Source organism: Drosophila miranda, chromosome 4, assembly GCF_003369915.1.
Source record: "Drosophila miranda strain MSH22 chromosome 4, D.miranda_PacBio2.1, whole genome shotgun sequence".
Lineage (NCBI taxonomy): Eukaryota > Metazoa > Arthropoda > Insecta > Diptera > Drosophilidae > Drosophila > Drosophila miranda.
In genome coordinates, this window is record NC_046677.1 from 2,341,368 (window position 1) to 2,354,391 (window position 13,024).

The window sequence follows — 13,024 nt, forward strand, 5'->3', positions numbered from 1 at the left end:
CTCCTCTTCGCTGGACTCCTCTTCTGCCCGTTGTCGCAGCGCCTCCTTCCTCTCCCGCGCCTCATCGCCAGCGCCCCTCCAGCAACGGATCCACAAGCTGCTTCGCGCTCGCCTTCGTGCTGGGCTCTGCGTTTTGGTACCGCCTCCACATGGCCTTCTCTGCAGCGGTTGACGCGAGAGGACCGTTGGTCATTCGCACCTCTTCCTCGCTATCCTCGGCTGCGATCCCTCCCCGAGATACCGTCGGCGACACGGAGTCGCACCCCGAGGGCGTCGGTGACACCAGCGGCGAGGCCAGCAGCTGCCGGACTCTCACAACTCACCGCCCGCAGCATCGTCTCTCTACCGGCTGCGCCCTTGTTGTGTCATCCCCTCTCATGATCGGTTCTTTCGTGCTCTCTTCTCTCTCCGCTCGCTATCCGTATACGCCGTGTTCTATCGACTGCTGGTGCATTCGTCCGTTCTTATCCCTTCCTGTAGATATTGTTGCGTTCTCGCCGTGTTCGATTGATTTGCTGTAACCATTTTCCATCTTTGATGTACGCAAGGGTAGGCTAAATGACCCCAGGAGGCCAGATGATGTCAGCAGAATGCAGCCTTCGTTGGCTACCCCGCCGAAGCCGCTGAGCGTGGGACGCAGCTCCAGGCGCTCAAACTTCTCATGTATATATGTATTTTTTATACCCGATACTCAAAATGAGTATTGGGGTATATTAGATTTGTGGTGAAAATGGATGTGTGTAACGTCCAGAAGGAATCGTTTCCGACCGATCAGCCGAGTCGATTGAGCCCTGTCTGTCTGTCCGTCCGTCCGTCTGTCCGTCCTTATTAGCGCCCAGTGCTTAAAGACTATAAGAGCTAGAGCAACGATGTTTTGGATCCAGACTTCTATGTCACTGTTACAAGAATATTTCAAAACACATCCACATAATTGAAGATACGATAAAACGATACGATAGGGAATGACCATTTCTACCATATTGCCGAATCTGGATCAGAACGGATCATTATTATAGCCAGAGTGAACTAAACCATTTAGAGTGGTTACGTAGCTATGCGTTCGCTCTCCCTATCTCTCTCTCTCTCTCACACTCTTCCTCGTCTGCTCTGCCATGCAAAAAATAAAAGCAATCCCCGGCAATTAGAGCCCTACACTAGCTGCTGGCAGTCAATCTCTCTTTCTTTGTTTCCCCTTCCACATTCTGACCCTTTGCTTAAAAAGATACTAAATAGAAAGAGACAGAGCATTCCTAGCAACATCCGTGGTCCAAAACAAAATGATTACAGCCCACTGCCCGCCACGCCAAAGAGCTAAATAATTGCATATGTATGTACATATGTATATTTATTAAAACCAGTGAACAGAAATACGTAAATAAATAAAAATTATATAGTATGTGTATGTGCAGCTGTTTGAATGAGCCGTTATGGTTAGGGAGTGGGAGGGGGGCCAGCGAATGCAGGTGTTAACTCTATAAATGCCTATAGAAAGAATGAGAATTATCTGTAAAAAGACCGTGAAATCTAAACACCAGGGGCTCTCTCTCTCTCTCCCGGTTTTCCCTTCCAGCTTCTTACCAATACCATCCTCTCTTTCCTAAATAGAGGGATGCCCGATGCGCTACCTATCTGCTTGTAAAACGTTTGAACACGATACCCCCCACACGCCCAATCACGATTTAACTATCAATTCAATCAGTCCCTTTTGCGAACAGCGCGTCAACAAGAGGGAGAGAGCATCACCCAGTCCAAGGCAATTGGTAAATAATTTGTTAACCGTTACAGTAAGGGAGGGGGACACGAAAATGTTTTCACTCATACATACTGTGAGGAACCGGGGTTCCCACAGGCCGAATTCGGCCGAAGCACAGCCGGATAAGGCTGAGGAACGGCCGGATAAGGCTGACGGCTGGCCGGATAAGGCGAACGTCAGTCCGGATACCCGCGGATATCCGGATGCGGCGAAGGGGCCAAGGGCCCCCAGAGAGAAGAAGTGTCCCGCTCTCGTAGAGGAAGATATGCGAGAGGCAGAGGAGACGGCGGGATCGGGCCGGCAGTGGCCCGACGCATGACCAAATAAGGTCATGGGATCACGCCACCGGCCTGATCCCGTTGCGAATGCTGTGGAAACCAGAAGACGGAAATGGAAAGTTACCGACGCCGAGCCGGGGTCCCGTTAAGGCGGGGTTATAAAAGGAGGCTGCGGCGACGGAGCGGGATCTTTCGCAGATGAGTTGTTGCGCGCGCACATTGAACCCCGCTAAAACGCAGAAGTAATAACCCGGTACGGTTCGAAGAGTGTAGTGAAGTGCATACGGAAGCAGAGAAACAGGCCCCGCCTGCCCATCAGAGTGAGTCTAAGTTAAGTGGCGATCCACATTCACCGGCGGAATCTAGGAGGGGAGTGCGAGACGTAGAGTGCGGATTTGAGTGGCGGGCCAAAGCGGACGCTGAGGTCAACTTGCCCCAATCAATAGGATCAACGCTGTCACACTCGACGAGAGCCCCGCGCGTGGTGGAGATCCATAGTTAAGAACCATTGTCATATCTTGCCTTAAGTATTAATATAACGCTATATAAATAAAGCATAATTAGATTACCGAAGAGAAAGGTGTTATTATTTGTCGTTGGGGGCAACAATAAAAAAATTCGTTGCATCGAATCTGCTGACCGCTGAGCGAGCCCAGTTAACTTAAGCGGCGTAAAAAGTAGGTCCGTTACAATAAAAAAGCTGCGATTGTCTAACAAGGTGACGTCATCACCACAGCTGCTCTCTTTCAGTATGTCTCTTTGGAAAACATAAATTGAATTGTCCGTTTGTTTCGCATGATTCTCTGCACCACTCAGAAAAGTGTTCTCTCAACTGTCTGTTCACATCCATACACATGTACAAATGGATGCAAGTGTCTTTATTAACAAGATGACGTCATCACCACACTTGCTGTCTTTCGGCGATTATCATACGCCACCTTATTGGTGAATTCCCCTTGTCAGTGTCTTTCCGCATGCTTTGACTCCGTTCTTTCTTTCTTGAGTGACTCACTCGTAAAAAGACCGCGAAATCTCAATAGGCTGTGATCTGGTGGGACCAGTCGATATCGAGCCAGCGAGAGCGATAGACTTTCCGATTACCGATTTCAAATTAAACCCATTCAAACTAGTTTAGCTTTTAACTTATTAAATAAAAGTAGTGCGTGCTGAGTGACCCTTTTAAAAACTCAACATGGCAGCACCTGAGCCTACCAATGTCGCGAACGCAGCAATGCCGAGTGATGTAGATTTTTACAAGCACAAGGCAGAGTCCATCGGACGCCAATTAAAAGCCATGCATCGCTTTCTCGACAAGGAAGAGCTTGCTGAGTTAGATGAGGCAGAGCTTCAAGCTCGCTTAGAGCAGATCGAGCGAATGAATGCAGATTTCGATGCCGCTCAAACGAGTCTTGACAGGCTGGACTTGCTGCAGTTAGCCCATGATGCCCGACTGGACTTTTCGAATGTTAATGTGAAGGTCAGGTCCAGGCTATCGCGGGAGTTGATGGCTGCTCGCACGGTTAATGCTGCCAATTCAACGGCTCGGTATGCTCTCGAGGAGAATTCGTCGTTGGTCGCCTATAATAGTATAGGCCGTTCTCGAATGCCCGAGTTGCAGCTTCCTCGATTTGGTGGGAACTACATGGATTGGCCAGAATTCCACTCGATGTTATCGACAATGGTGCACAAAAACCATCGTATACCAATCATCGAAAAATTCCAATATCTTCGTGGATGTCTTGAGGGTACTGCGCTGGATACGATTCGTTCCTTGGAGCTTTCTGAGGAAAATTAGGACAAGGCGTTGAATTTCTCCAAGCCCCAACGTGTCGATCTGTTGATAGGTGCTGGTTTGTTCTTCGAGTTAATGTGCGTCGGGGCCGTCAGCCATCGGGTGCTACAGGGGGACAAACGGATGACGGGTCAGCTCGCACAACTGTGAACTCGGAACTGAGGCGCAGCCGCTCCAGTTAGTAATACCCGGTGCGGCCTGCGTCCCACACCCCTAGGACACAGAGGGTTGCGAGCGAACCGTCACCCGCCGTAACTGTACACACCGGTGGAAGTGCAACTATACTCTCCCCGTGAGGGCGGCTAGAAATAGGTCCTGGCACGGTCATGTCTCGGGCGGAGAGAAGAAAACTCTCAGTGAAATTACCCCAATCCAAGGTGACACAGTTATATGCCGAGGGATGCATGGCCGGGGGGGTGCCCGGTCGCTAATATGCGGACTCTGGATACCTGCCGACCTCCAGTTTAAATTAGGCTTCCCGGGGCAAGCGGGCTATGCCTCGGGTGACCAACCCCTTCCCGCCTACTCGTGGGAAGAACAATGCCAAATAAATTAAATATAAAAAACAAAAACACCGCAAAGGAGCTCGGTACTCCTCTTAAAGTACCGGAGGGACAAGTCAATCCCTCTGCACCAACGCCTAAGAAACCAGGTCCACCGTCTTCAGGCAGCAGCCGCAGCGAGGGGGGGCCCGAAAAGCCAATCGGGTCCTTCCAAGTCGAGTGGCTCCAAGGACGAATCGGATACCGGGGTGGCTGCCAAGCAGAGCGTAATCGCGGCTGGTAAGCGCACCGGGACCGTCTCTTCACCACGGGGAGGAAAGCCGTCGTACCAGGACAGGAGACGAGCGGCTTTCATCCTGTCCAACGAGGACCCGAACTTCAGGGCGTCGGCAGAAGGAAAGGAGCAGAGGCTGTGGGCCTCCTCAATCCTGCCACTATTCCAGCCAGCCAAAGCCGGAAAGGGCGCAGCAAAGGCCCCCAACAAGCGGCAACACTCAGCGGAGGACCCCGTTAATCAGCCAGGCCAAGCCCAGCAAGCCAAGCGGGTGAAGACCCGCCTCATGAACCGGTCGTTCGCTAAGGTGGCGAGGGGCAAGACCCTGATCGGTGTCCTGGACAGGGGCGCCGAGGACGGCCATGTCCCTCGCGATAAGTGGCACCTGGTGGAGAACGAGCTCCAGGACCGGTTCCTACAGGAACTGGAGGAGAACGGCGGACCACCGCCAAAGTGTGAGGACGCAGGGTGGCATCAAGGCAAGGTGAAAGCCATCGTCTGCGACGCTCGCTCTGCGGCCTTCTACATGAAGGCGGCCTCTACATGGCTGCTCTGAAAGAGGTCTATCCAGGGGCGAAACTGGGGGCCGTGAGATGGAAGGATGGAGCCAGAGCATGGGTCTCGGCTAAACCTGCAGAACCTGAGAAAATCCTCAGGCTGCAACCCCCTCCTTCCCACAGCCGATTGGAAGGTGGCCAAGGTAGAGGACATCCATGGGCAGAGGAGCCAGATAATCCTCGTCCTAAATGAGAAGTCGCTAGAGCCCCTCGCCAAAACGGACGGTGTGGTCGACTACGGGTACAAAAAGGTCACCATATCCACCTATAAGTCGGATCGCAAGGGTAGGCAAGCGGAGGTCGAGCCAGACCCGGAGCTGCCGGAGATCCCGAAAGAGGGGGCCTCGTGCGAGGAAGACAACCCGGCGTCGGATGCGGCGTCCATGATGTCGGACGACATCCTGGACGACTACGCGCTCGACGAGAGCGACCTAGCCAGAGGTCTCAGCCACATCGTAGTCGGGGAGGAGCCGGAGTCCCCTGACAGCGATCTAGAAGCAACAATGGTGAAGGCGAGCCTCAGGAATGTCGTTGACGCTCCTGCAGATAAACCTCCACCATTGTAAGGCAGCATGCGCTGCTCTACTGCTTTACCTGGCCAAAGGTGGAGCCGACATAGTCCTCATTCAGGAGCCCTGGATCCTCGGAAATAGGGTCTCCGGTCTGAGGATTTCTGACTACAAGCTATACGTAGCTGAAACCGCAGGTAAAATTCGTACCTGCATTCTTTCAAAAAGAGAGTTGCACTTATTTTTGCTCCCAAATTTCAGCAATGAAGACCACACCGCAGTGAGCCTCGATGGCCAGGAGCGCTCACTGAGGATCTGCTCCGCATACATGGGGCATGATCAACCAGACCCCCCTCCACACGCGCCTCTCCGGGCTCTAATCGCAGACTGTTCGGCCAAGGACATCGGCCTAATTGTGGGGTGCGACGCCAATGCACATCACTGTCAGTGGGGAAGCACTGACACAAACGAAAGGGGTGAGTACCTTTTCAGTTACTTACTGACCACTCAGATGGTCTTATTAACCGGGTAGTGATTATTATTAAAAACCGCAAGGAGGCCCTGGACCTCACGCTTGCCTCTCATGAGATACAGAGTAACATTGCATCCTGGAGGGTCCTGGAAGAGCATTCCTTCTCGGACCACAGGTACGTGGAAACTGTTTTCTCCTTCTCAGTACCGAAGCCAGTTCGATTCCGGAACATCAGGCGGACAAACTGGACTCGGTACTCTGATTACCTCTGTCGTGTTCTCCCCGAGCCCCCATCTGAGGAGGAGTTCTCCACGGAGGCCACGACCCGTCTTCTTAAGATCTTTACCGACGCCGGCAATAATGCGCTCGACAAAGCATGCCCCTCTGGCAAGAACAGAGGCCGGAGGAAACCTAAATGGTGGAATCCGAAACTGGGTGAACTCCGGAAAGCCTGCCGGAGACTCTTCAATAAAGCTAAGGCTGAGAACGTTGGGCAAAACTGGGCCGAATACAAGGCCAGTCTGTCAACCTTCGACAAAGAACTTAGAAAAGCCAAACGCGCCTCCTGCCGTAAGTTCTGCAGCGAAATCGAGAGTAACTCAGAAGCCTCGCGCTTGCGCAGAGTTCTCTCGAAGACAACACCCACCCTGGGCTACTTGAAGAACACCAACCAGTCGTGGACTACGTCCAGCGATGAGTCGCTAAATCTTCTCCTAAATACTCTCCTGGCTGCGATGAAAACAGACCCACCTACTTCGCGCCTCCTTCTGTCGTCTCAAATGCCATCCTGAGCCTGCTAAGCCAGGAGAACATTTCCGATCAGAAGCTTTAAACCTTACAAGTCCGCGGGGCCAGACGGCATTTTCCCGGCCCAACTGATTCACGCGGGACATAGAGCCATTAACTGACTGAAAATAATTTACGAGACAGTTTTCTCCTACGGGTGCATTCCTGACACCTGGCTTCAGACCAAAGTCGTATTCATACTCAAGGCAGGCAAGCCCTCGCACACTGCCCCAAAAGATTTCAGGCCCATTAGTCTATCGTCTTTTCTTCTAAAGGCGATGGAACGGCTCCTGGGGCTGCATCTCACGGCGTGTATTCCGTCCAGTCTGATCTCAGACTCCCAGCATGCCTATCGGAAGGGAAGATCCACCGAAACGGCCCTACACTTGATCACATCGATCATCGAAGCGTCCCTTAACTTTAAGGAGTACACCCTAGTAGCCTTCCTCGACATAGAAGGCGCCTTTAACCACATCCTTCCGACCGCCATCACGGGTGCACTGACGGATCTGGGGGTTGACTCCAGGACGGTGAGCCTGATCGATCAGATGCTACAATGCAGGACGGTTGAGGCATCACTGGGGACGTCAACGTGCACCAGATTTGTCAGCAGAGGCACACCGCAGGGCGGAGTCCTCCCGCCCCTCCTATGGAACGTGGCAGTGAACACACTGCTGCGGGAGATAGAGCGGTGCGACTGCCGTGTGGTGGCGTATGCGGACGATGTTGCTATAGCACTCTCCGGAAAATTTCCGCAGACGTTGTGTGAGTGCATGACAAGTACTCTCACGAAAATGTCGAAATGGGCAGACAAATGCGGGTTAGGCGTCAACCCGGTCAAAACGGAACTGGTGCTTTTCACTAGGAAGTACAAAGTTCCGGTACTGATTCCTCCTAGACTATGTGGGGAAGCGCTAGTTTTCAGCAACAACGCCAAGTATCTTGGCCTAATCCTCGATAGAAAGCTCGACTGGAAATTGAGCATAGAGGATAGAGTAAAGAAGGCCACAGTGGCCCTCTATACTTGCAGGAAAGCCATCGGACTAAAATGGGGAATTACCCCCTATATAGTTCAGTGGCTTTACACCGCCATCATACGACCGATCATGCTCTATAGAGTGGTGGTATGGTGGCCAGCCTTAGACAGAAGGACATGCCTCAATAAACTCAGCAGAGTTCAACGCATGGCAGAGCTATGCATCACTGGCGGGCTACGCACTACTTCAAGGGAAGGAAGCCCTGGATACTGTGCTGGACCTCCTCCCTGTAAATCTCATGGGAAAGAAGGTGGCAACACTTTCCGCCCTCAGAATGAGAGAAGCCAGACTGTGGAAAGCGTCCGCGGTTGGGCAGGCGCCGCCGCCTCCTACAGGAGAGGGAGCAAGTAGCGATGCCCTTGGCTACGTGCAGGCTCCTAACGCACGAATTGTTCGAGCAAAATGCCAATAGGAGATGGCAGTAAACCGTTTCCTGTAAAGTCTCAAGATTGATATGGCCATATCGATCGAAGAAGCGCTCAGCAGAGCTGTATAGACTCAGCAGAGCACAGTGCTCTGCAGGTTCTCGAGCCATTACGGGACACTGGCAAATCGGCACTCATGCCTCCAGACTGTCAATCCCTCATAGCGACTTCTGCAGGAGTTGTCGCGACGAGGAGGAGAAGGAATCGGTCCCCCACTTCTTCTGCCACTGCCCAGCCCTTGGAAATCGTCGTCTTCGTATTCTCGGGGACATTTCGGACCTGTCCGAAATCAAACCAGGGACCTTGTCCAAATACATCCAAGCCTCCGGATGGGACTGCCCTTAACCTGCAGTAGTCTGCTCTCACGGTTCAGGCAACGAGATGGGGCACATGCCCAAACGGACCTTTTATAGGTCCAAGTGAGCTCGGGGGCAGGAGGCTCACATCCCCCCCTCCCGGCTACCGAATTAACCTAACCTAACCTAATGTGCATCGGACAGATTCGACTATCACACCAATTGCCAACATTGCAGGAGACAAAACTTGGTTGGATAGTGTCAGGAAGCATTAATAGCTCGGAGAATAAGCGTGCCGTTTTAGCCGCTTTTTAAAATTCCTCTGGCATCTATATTGACGATTTTCGACCCACAACGCTGGAGTACCAAAACTTAGAGCAGCAATGCAGGAAGAAGCTGCTTGAGGGCCAGGAGCATGTGGAAAAACTGCGATCGGACAATCAGGAACTGCAGCGCGAACTTTCAGATACATTGAAAACCTACATATCCACGCTAAATGAAATTCAAATTTCCACATTCGAAATTTCTACATTGCTAAATTTCCAGCCATTCTATGCAATTACAGAGGTTCCCGATGATCAAGATGTAATCACGACAAGCCGCCTTCGTAAAGAAGCGCCGTTTGCTGCATTCGACGATCATCCCAGCGCAGCCGCCAGCTGCGCCCAAGCAAGCATCTTCAAGAGGGCCGTTGGAAAAATAGCGGTTCTGCCCCTTCAGGATGGATCTGTTGAAAGTCTTTGCCTTCCAACGGAGGGTGAATGTTCGGAGCAGAACCCAGCCGATTAGCTGCTTGCCAAATAGCACCTAATTTTTTGCCCTCAGCCGCTTATCTTGTTTGTCATTTATGTCTATGTCACTCGAATTTTGTAACAGCTTTGCGCTTGCTTGCCCTGCTATACGCTCTCTGCCAGCTCGCTCATTGCTATCTCCGCTTTGCGTCTGCCTAGCGAGGTCTGCCGAGCGAAGCTGCGCTTAGCCATCGGAGCGGCAATGTAAAGGGCCGGTCGGCCGATCGGGGATAAAAAACATTATCTCCACAATAATATTATTATTTATATATATTATTATTTATTATATTGTATATAATAATATAATATGATATATTATATAATATATATTGTTATATTATATTATATATTATTATAATTATTATTATATATATATATATATATATTTACTATATAGTTTTTCCTATTTTTTTTATTTAATTATATTTTACACACATTTTATCATGCTTATCATTTCGAAATTGTTGAAAATAGGTAACTTGTAATAGATGCAGACCCTGAGTTCGTTGAACCAGTTAGAAACCAAGAGCTAGAGACGGAGGGCCCAAATCAAGTGACTGCTTGGCAGGTTTCCGGTGTAGGTCAGGAAGAGCAGGCAGCCATCCCTGGTGAACAGGTAGAGAATACTGTATGCAAAAGTGATGGCATAAATCCACAAAGAATAAGTGTCCGTCCGTCAGTCGATACGTAGACGGAACCAATCTGTAGAAAATATAGAAAGAAGAGTAGAATTGAGAGCACGACAGGGGCAAGTGGCCAACACTTAGACCAAACGGAGACGGAGCCACTGATATAGGGCTACAGAGCAGGCACAAAATACCGTCGAACATGTACTGAGACGGACCGACTCTCGCATTAGACGTCAGGAGCAAGTGGCCGATACTGTGCGTCGGTCGAGACGAAGACAGGACTCGGACTATAGGACAAGAGAGCAGGAACAGAACACTGTAGAACATATAGTAAGGCGAACAGACGCACAGATTAGACACGAGGAGCAAGTGGCCAATACTGTGCGTCGGTCCAGACGTAGACAGGACTTGGACTATACGACAAGAGAGCAAGAACGGAATACAGAGAGGCGACAACGCATACGTTTAAATAATGAAAGGATACGCATGTTAGAAAGAGAGCAAGATAGAGTTCGCAGGGTCCAAGAACGGAGCTTAGTAGATCGTAGGCGTATCTCGCGAGCGCGAGACACTCTGGCACGCCAAGCTGCTCGTCCCACAGCACGACTGTTAGAAATTGATGCTGTCAGAACTGTTAGTAAGAGAGTTAGCCAATATAGGAGCGATAGCAGCAATAGAGTTGAGCAAAATTTAAGAAACGCCTCCCGAATGCTGCAGGAACGAGCAAATATCTCCCAGAAAGATAGGGCTCAGATAGAACCCAGAATCAGGCTTAGTGGCCTAGAAGCTCTAAAAGTAGTTTATAACAGGAATGTAAAGCTGGGTCCTGATCAGTTTGGCCTTTCTTGCAAAGGCCTGTGGTTCCCAAAACAAATTTGTAAGATTCCTCGCGTCCTTTTAGAAAGTGATTGCGAGCTTAGTGCTGAAATTTTCGCTCTTGAAAGCCTTTTAGAATTCTCTTCTGATTGCCCAATATTAAAATTCTCCAGAACATGTCATAGCAACATCAAGAAGCGTGTAAGGCCTAAGCTTTTCTTCAATGAGTTAGATTTCCCCAAGCTGCCCGACTGCTTAAACCGCTGACTCCATTAGAGGAACGACTGTTTTCTCCTCGACTTCCATTTATGATAATTAAGCCTATATTGCCTGGTGGGCGAGGCCAAAATGCCATTAAAGGAGCAGTGGTAAACGTCCCTATTTCAGTAAGCGATATCGACAAGGAGCTTCCACGAGCTTTCCACGAAGCCGAGGTTATTCAGCCCCACCTCAAACGCAGAAAAGAGTATCTTCATGCTTTCATGGCTGAAACCATTAGACCTTCAAAAATTTTTGAAGCACTTCGTTATTTAGTAACCACAGATTTGTATAAGAAGCATAATGTCGTAGTTAACGAGCAATGGATCTCTGGTTTCACATCGGTTATTGTTCCTTTCGTAGCATCTCAAGCAGACGCAGCTTGAATGCAGAATAGAGATAAGAATGTAGATACGGAGCCAGCCCATCCCGATGAGGAAGTAGAAGCCAACGAACTCAACTCTGGAGGTCAGGAAACTCTGCTTGAAAACAACATACCATTTTGATGATCGGAGGCCAACGACCTCTCGACGTGATTCTAGACATTGACTCCCACTATTTATGCAGGCGTCAAAATACAATCTTCGCAAAGTTTTACAACCATTGTTAGATCAGAGCTTCCAAATGTAGGTAGGAGAGGTGGTAAAACTGATAAACTATTCTTCAATGATAAGAAGTTAGAAATCAATAAGATTCGAAATAATATTTCAATCTGCTTACGTAAGCGGAGAACTTCCAGTGCAGTAACGGCAGCTAACGTAGCATCTCAAGCAGACGCAGCTTGAATGCAGAATAGAGATAAGAATGTAGATACGGAGCCAGCCCATCCCGATGAGGAAGTAGAAGCCAACGAACTCAACTCTGGAGGTCAGGAAACTCTGCTTGAAAGCAACATACCATTTTGATGATAGGAGGCCAACGACCTCTCGACGTGATTCTAGACATTGACTCCCACTATTTATGCAGGCGTCAAAAGACAATCTTCGCAAAGTTTTACAACCATTGTTAGATCAGAGCTTCCAAATGTAGATAGGAGAGGTGGTAGAACTGATAAACTATTCTTCAATGATAAGAAGTTAGAACTCAATAAGATTCGAAATAATATTTCAATCTGCTTACGTAAGCGGAGAACTTCCAGTGCAGTAACGGCAGCTAACGCTCTTAATGAGAATTTCATAGGGAGCTTATTAACCACGATGAGGGATATTCTTCGCGATATTCGATCGTCTCCGGCTCACTGGGAGGATGAAAAGAAGAAGGCCATGATTCGTCAGTTCGGCCTGCCGACTTTTTTCATTACTCTGTCTGCTGCTGAAACGCGGTGGCCAGAGTTGCTTGTTTTGCTCAAAAAAAACGTAGATAGAGAGATCATTAGCGAAGAAGAAGCAATAAATCTACCCTACACCGAAAAGGAGCGTCTTTTCAGGGCAGACCCAGTTACTTGTGCTGGGTATTTCGATTATAGGTATCGCGAAATTTTAAAAGTTATGAGGAATCGGGAGCGCATTTTCGGGGAAAACGTCGTCATCATTCACGGCATGTTTTGGCTGAAAGATGCCCCAGCAGTGGGCTTAACCAGTACAGAATCAATTTCAACAGTAATAGAATTCATAGACTCTGAATAAGCTCCGTATGTTGAATACCAAAAGCATCCGCATAAGGACATGACATGTCTTAAAAAAGCCAATAAAAGTGGAAAAAAAAAGTTTGTAGATTCGGTATTCCACACCCTCCAATGCCCCAAACGGAGATATTGAGTCCACTGCCGGAGGAAACTCCAAACCTTGATTTTCACCAAGGAAATTTTAAGAAAATTCAAGACCTACTAAATTCTGATCAATCCTCTGA